This window comes from Bolinopsis microptera, chromosome 12, assembly GCF_026151205.1.
Source record: "Bolinopsis microptera isolate Bmic1 chromosome 12, MBARI_Bmic_1.0, whole genome shotgun sequence".
Taxonomy (NCBI): Eukaryota; Metazoa; Ctenophora; class Tentaculata; order Lobata; family Bolinopsidae; genus Bolinopsis; species Bolinopsis microptera.
The window spans coordinates 6031368-6039377 of NC_087083.1; positions in this window are offsets into that span (position 1 = coordinate 6031368).

An 8010-nucleotide genomic window follows, 5' to 3' on the forward strand; every position below is an offset into this window, starting at 1 on the left:
TTTACCAGTATCTATCAATCTTATTACTTTATTACAGTGTCTCCCTTTCTGTTCCGGTTGTAGGTTAGTCTCAATCATAGTCTGTGCTGCTGTAAAGGAATGAAACCTTGCGTTTTATAAGGCATCATATCCAAATAATCTGCTATTTGCCTTTCCGGTCAAGATTCTGGGTAACAATGTTTTCACCAAAGTCCGAAGAGTACATGATTTAGACTTTAATCACAACAGTTCACAAATTTAGCTGTAAAAACTGTGTTTTTGGGCGTATTAACTATTATTGTTAACTTTTAAAGTATTAAGGGATTAATGGCTAATGCAGCTCGTAGCTTGTAGCTTGTCCATGTTTCTTCAGATTAATAGAACACTTAACCATTTTCAGACGGACTCATGGTATCAGGTGCTCTATCATTAGGCAACCAATCTAAGTCTAACGCAGAAAATTCTTTAGAAAATACTTTCAAAGCTAACATTGATGTGATGACAGAAGAAAAAGATCATGAAGATAAAAAGGAGCATCACCAAGAAACAGACAATACCCTCAATAACGGGAACCAACCACAAACAGCCCACCACACCGCCCTTATCTCCCACCACACCACCCTTATCTCCTACGAGGCACTCATGTGGACTCTACACATCACCATAGTCCTTCTAGCCTGCCTGGACCGATTCTTCTGGAACGTCTGGCCGAGGGAGAGTCACAAGATAGGGAGTGGTAATGCTGGGAGTGATAGGAGAGGGCTCATGGAGGGTCCCTGGTCGGTTAAGTGTTTTGATATCATTGCACGTGCTTCTGGCAGATTCTGCATTTTGACGCTAAACTTGTTGTTCATTGTGAGGTTAAAGACAATAGAGAATTGGTTAGCAACATCATGGATTAGTAAGCACGTTGTTGACTGTAGCAACATCGTCAAGGCTAATCTCAGGTTGCATATTTGGAACGGGATAGCATTCTGTACACTTTTACTAACGCACGTCTGGAGTATTCTCCTGCCATGTATGTTTCACAGGTACGGTGTCCAGATAGTCCCAGGTTCTTTTGAGTACCCGCTCTCGGAACGAGCTCCACCTGGTTTCCACGAAGCTGACCCCAAAACTAAAATGATGAGCTTCCAAGTGGATGATGCTTTCAGGATGGTGGAGATGACAGTGACGTTAGGTATCCTGATACCCCTCAGTAGCTACTGGTTTCAGAAGCGTTATCATATAGCCATACACATTCACCGTGTTGCTGCTGTTATAGTCTCTATCGACAATATCAGAAGGCATTCCCACCCGCATGCCATTATTCTTAATACCCCTATTGTCTTTATATGGTTGGTGGAGAAGGCTTATATTACGTGGATTCAGTCAGATTCACACTGTTTTCACAGAATAAGATTGGGTTATGACTACATGGCTATTTTGTGGACCTCACCACCAGGTAAATCAGTGGGTCCTAATTTCTACCTCAGGTTAAAGGACAGCTCCCTATCGGAACCTTTCCATGCATTCACATCTTTCCAAAACAGGAATTTCCTCCGAATCCGAGACTTTAAAGAATCCTGGACATCAGGTGTTGTGATGAGAGTTTATCACAATAAAAGAAAACTTGCTCTCTCTAAAACAGACAGTACTTCACACACTGGTCGTCTGTACGACTGCAACACTGAGTCATCCACCCTGGAAGTGCGGGGCCCGTACACTGGTGAAATGTCAGAGCTGATCAAACTAGCTCATAACCCAACAGAGTCACTCTGCTTCAACAACATTGCACTTAGTGTAACCCAAGATGAGAAGGAAGTGTGGAGCTTCCCCTTTAAAACTGCAGGTGGATCTGTGGTGTTGGTCGGTACTGGGTCTGGAGTTAATTACCTGATAGATGCATTACAACACCAGTTTACAGGAGACAGACAGATGGTGATATTGTGGAGCACACGTGATCATAGTCTTTACAACTGGGTATCAGATCTGGTGAACCAGATGGTATTTCCTGACGATGCAAATCTCAGGATTATTCTAGCTAATACTGATAGAAGTGGGGCAGTTCAGGTCACTTTGCCATCAGGTTTATCAACTTTGAGCAAGCCTGATAGCAAAGTTCCAAACATCGTGACGTACGTAACTGGTAGGATTGACTTCGAGAAAGAGATCCCAGCGGACTCCCATGTCTTCTTTCAGGGGTCCTCTACGGTTGGAAAAGCAGTTAGAACCGCTTGTAAGAAGAAGAGGTGTTGGGTGTACAAAGGAACAGGGGGCAAGGAGGTTACTGTCAAAACAACAGCTACTGTTCTTCAGAACCATGCAGCTGTGGAGCCCAATCCTGTTGTGGTGCCCAGTGATCAGATGGAGGGATATGCGTACCAGTGAGTTCATTTAATCATTATTTACGGAAATTTGCTTATTTATTTTAATAATATTTTTTATTAAAATTAATTGCGAAGATTTTCTCTGATCAGCTGTTTCATCTTGTAAACAATTTCTCCGGATTCAATTTAATCTTATACTTTTACAATTTCTTAATATCACAAAGGTAATTGACCCTACCTTTGATATTTGTATTAAGGTCTACGTAATAAATTTCTTAATGTAATTGATACTGCGTTTATTTTACATCGTGTTCTAATGTCCAAGGTAATTGACTCTACATTACGAGACATATTTCTTTTCGACATAATTCCGGTGACCTAAATAAAATAATTTGGGAACGAAAATATGGGAATTTACATAATGTTCAAGGTAATTGACCCGTACCATTAAATCATGGTATTTGGAGATTTTTGCATCTCCTTATTTTATAAAAATGAAACTCAATATTTTTAGAAAATTAATTGCAAAGATTTTCTCTGATCAGCTGTTTCATCTTGTAAACAATTTCTCCGTATTTAATTTAATGTTATACTTTTACAATTTCATAATATCACAAAGGTAATTGACCCTATACCTTTGATATTTGTATAAAGGTCTAGGTAATAACGATCTTAAAGTCAATGTAATTAATACTGCGTTTATTTTACACAATGTTCTAATGTCCAAGGTAATTGACTGACATATTTATTTTCGACATAATTCCGGTGACCTGAATAAAATAATTTGGGAACGAAAATATGGAAATTTACATAATGTTCTAAGGTAATTGACCCGTACCATTAAATCATTGTATTTGGAGATTTTTTCATCTCCTTATTTTATTAAAATGAAACTCAATATTTGAGAAAATTAAATACAAAGATCTTCTCTGATCAGCTGTTTCATTTTGTGAACAATTTCTCCGGAGCCTTTAAAAGTTAGCCTCAACTTAATTTATAATCCTCCAGAGGGTAACAAAAATCATTTTAAAGCAATTCATGATCGAATAGTAGTGGGATGATGATTAATCACTATTCACTCTACACTCGACTGTCACGTGACTTTTTCAACCCATTCTCTAGCTTGTCCTGAACGACTATCGAAACTCTAACCCTCTAATCTGATCCCAACCCTAACCATAACCCAATCTCTAACAAAAGCATATGCTGAAACCCTAACCCTAACGAGAAATTAGACTAACTTCTTTATACGGTTATATCACGTGATTGAGACAGTTTTTCGCCAATATCTCGTCCGGGGAGCATTTTAACTCTATGTCATGGACTCATGGGGGTGATTCGGAATCAGCGTCCGCAAATACATCGATTGAAGTTGGTTTCAACTATCGGGGGCCCTTTTAGAACAATCTCGCAGATCGACTGTAGAGTGATTTAGCACGCTCGATAGTAGTGTTCATTAATTGTTCGATGAATCATATTTATAACTTACTATATTTATAAGTCGATAGTAAATCTATAAAGTTATAATTAAGGAAAATACGTGAAAAATAATTTGGGGAAATAATGATAGTGACCTGAACTATCAAAGAAAACTATTAGCCTCCTCCCTGTGACCACTGACCACGGGCTCTTTAGTCCATCTACTATATAAAATGAAAGATTCTTTAAGTATGTATGTACGACCGCCCACATGCAAATTAGGTTTTGATACATTTTGATTTACGCTCACGCTATGACTATTTATAATTTTGGTTGTGATTTTACATAGTAGAGTCTAACTCTATTTAGATTTGAATCAACTCCAGGGAAACTCATGATGCTGGAGTTGGGATACTTCTGGAAAAGCGCATCCGTATTAAATGCACTTAATGTCATGTGTAACTTATAAAATGGTGAATGGTGATGAACCAAATTTAACTGAGGCTGGTGATGAACCAAATTTAACTGCGGCTGGTCATGAACCCGATTTAACTGCGGCTGGTCATGAACCCGATTTAACTGTGGCTGGTGATGAACCCGATTTAACTGCAGCTGGTGATGAACCTGATTTAACTGCGGCTGGTGATGAACCCGATTTAACTGCAGCTGGTGATGAACCCGATTTAACTGCGGCTGGTGATGAACCCGATTTAACTGTGGCTGGTGATGAACCCGATTTAACTGTGGCTGGTGATGAACCCGATTTAACTGTGGCTGGTGATGAACCCGATTTAACTGCAGCTGGTGATGAACCTGATTTAACTGCGGCTGGTGATGAACCCGATTTAACTGTGGCTGGTGATGAACCCGATTTAACTGCAGCTGGTGATGAACCCGATTTAACTGCGGCTGGTGATGAACCCGATTTAACTGCGGCTGGTGATGAACCCGATTTAACTGCAGCTGGTGATGAACCCGATTTAACTGTGGCTGGTGATGAACCCGATTTAACTGTGGCTGGTGATGAACCCGATTTAACTGTGGCTGGTGATGAACCCGATTTAACTGCAGCTGGTGATGAACCCGATTTAACTGCGGCTGGTGATGAACCCGATTTAACTGCGGCTGGTGATGAACCCGATTTAACTGTGGCTGGTGATGAACCCGATTTAACTGTGGCTGGTGATGAACCCGATTTAACTGTGGCTGGTGATGAACCCGATTTAACTGCGGCTGGTGATGAACCCGATTTAACTGTGGCTGGTGATGAACCCGATTTAACTGCAGCTGGTTATGAACCCGATTTAACTGCGGCTGGTGATGAACCCGATTTAACTGTGGCTGGTGATGAACCCGATTTAACTGTGGCTGGTGATGAACCCGATTTAACTGTGGCTGGTGATGAACCCGATTTAACTGTGGCTGGTGATGAACCCGATTTAACTGTGGCTGGTGATGAACCCGATTTAACTGCAGCTGGTGATGAACCCGATTTAACTGCGGCTGGTGATGAACCCGATTTAACTGTGGCTGGTGATGAACCCGATTTAACTGTGGCTGGTGATGAACCCGATTTAACTGTGGCTGGTGATGAACCCGATTTAACTGTGGCTGGTGATGAACCCGATTTAACTGTGGCTGGTGAAGAACCCGATTTAACTGCAGCTGGTGATGAACCTGATTTAACTGCGGCTAATGATGAACCCGATTTAACTGTGGCTGGTGATGAACCCGATTTAACTGTGGCTGGTGATGAACCCGATTTAACTGTGGCTGGTGATGAACCCGATTTAACTGTGGCTGGTGATGAACCCGATTTAACTGTGGCTGGTGATGAACCCGATTTAACTGTGGCTGGTGATGAACCCGATTTAACTGTGGCTGGTGATGAACCCGATTTAACTGTGGCTGGTGATGAACCCGATTTAACTGCAGCTGGTGATGAACCTGATTTAACTGCGGCTGGTGATGAACCCGATTTAACTGCAGCTGGTGATGAACCCGATTTAACTGCGGCTGGTGATGAACCTGATTTAACTGTGGCTGGTGATGAACCCGATTTAACTGTGGCTGGTGATGAACCCGATTTAACTGTGGCTGGTGATGAACCCGATTTAACTGCAGCTGGTGATGAACCTGATTTAACTGCGGCTGGTGATGAACCCGATTTAACTGTGGCTGGTGATGAACCCGATTTAACTGCAGCTGGTGATGAACCCGATTTAACTGCGGCTGGTGATGAACCCGATTTAACTGCGGCTGGTGATGAACCCGATTTAACTGCGGCTGGTGATGAACCCGATTTAACTGTGGCTGGTGATGAACCCGATTTAACTGTGGCTGGTGATGAACCCGATTTAACTGTGGCTGGTGATGAACCCGATTTAACTGCAGCTGGTGATGAACCCGATTTAACTGCGGCTGGTGATGAACCCGATTTAACTGTGGCTGGTGATGAACCCGATTTAACTGTGGCTGGTGATGAACTCGATTTAACTGTGGCTGGTGATGAACCCGATTTAACTGTGGCTGGTGATGAACCCGATTTAACTGTGGCTGGTGATGAACCCGATTTAACTGCAGCTGGTGATGAACCTGATTTAACTGCGGCTGGTGATGAACCCGATTTAACTGTGGCTGGTGATGAACCCGATTTAACTGTGGCTGGTGATGAACCCGATTTAACTGTGGCTGGTGATGAACCCGATTTAACTGCAGCTGGTCATGAACCCGATTTAACTGTGGCTGGTGATGAACCCGATTTAACTGTGGCTGGTGATGAACCCGATTTAACTGTGGCTGGTGATGAACCCGATTTAACTGTGGCTGGTGATGAACCCGATTTAACTGCGGCTGGTGATGAACCCGATTTAACTGCGGCTGGTCATGAACCCGATTTAACTGTGGCTGGTGATGAACCCGATTTAACTGCGGCTGGTGATGAACCCGATTTAACTGCGGCTGGTGATGAACCCGATTTAACTGCGGCTGGTGATGAACCCGATTTAACTGTGGCTGGTGATGAACCCGATTTAACTGTGGCTGGTGATGAACCCGATTTAACTGTGGCTGGTGATGAACCCGATTTAACTGTGGCTGGTGATGAACCCGATTTAACTGCAGCTGGTGATGAACCCGATTTAACTGCGGCTGGTGATGAACCCGATTTAACTGTGGCTGGTGATGAACCCGATTTAACTGTGGCTGGTGATGAACCCGATTTAACTGTGGCTGGTGATGAACCCGATTTAACTGTGGCTGGTGATGAACCCGATTTAACTGTGGCTGGTGATGAACCCGATTTAACTGCAGCTGGTGATGAACCTGATTTAACTGCGGCTGGTGATGAACCCGATTTAACTGTGGCTGGTGATGAACCCGATTTAACTGTGGCTGGTGATGAACCCGATTTAACTGCAGCTGGTGATGAACCCGATTTAACTGCGGCTGGTGATGAACCCGATTTAACTGCGGCTGGTGATGAACCCGATTTAACTGTGGCTGGTGATGAACCCGATTTAACTGTGGCTGGTGATGAACCCGATTTAACTGTGGCTGGTGATGAACCCGATTTAACTGTGGCTGGTGATGAACCCGATTTAACTGTGGCTGGTGATGAACCCGATTTAACTGCAGCTGGTGATGAACCTGATTTAACTGCGGCTGGTGATGAACCCGATTTAACTGTGGCTGGTGATGAACCCGATTTAACTGTGGCTGGTGATGAACCCGATTTAACTGCAGCTGGTGATGAACCCGATTTAACTGCGGCTGGTGATGAACCCGATTTAACTGTGGCTGGTGATGAACCCGATTTAACTGCGGCTGGTGATGAACCCGATTTAACTGCGGCTGGTGATGAACCCGATTTAACTGTGGCTGGTGATGAACCCGATTTAACTGTGGCTGGTGATGAACCCGATTTAACTGCGGCTGGTGATGAACCCGATTTAACTGCGGCTGGTCATGAACCCGATTTAACTGTGGCTGGTGATGAACCCGATTTAACTGTGGCTGGTGATGAACCCGATTTAACTGCAGCTGGTGATGAACCCGATTTAACTGCGGCTGGTGATGAACCCGATTTAACTGTGGCTGGTGATGAACCCGATTTAACTGCGGCTGGTGATGAACCCGATTTAACTGCGGCTGGTGATGAACCCGATTTAACTGCGGCTGGTGATGAACCCGATTTAACTGTGGCTGGTGATGAACCCGATTTAACTGTGGCTGGTGATGAACCCGATTTAACTGTGGCTGGTGATGAACCCGATTTAACTGCAGCTGGTGATGAACCCGATTT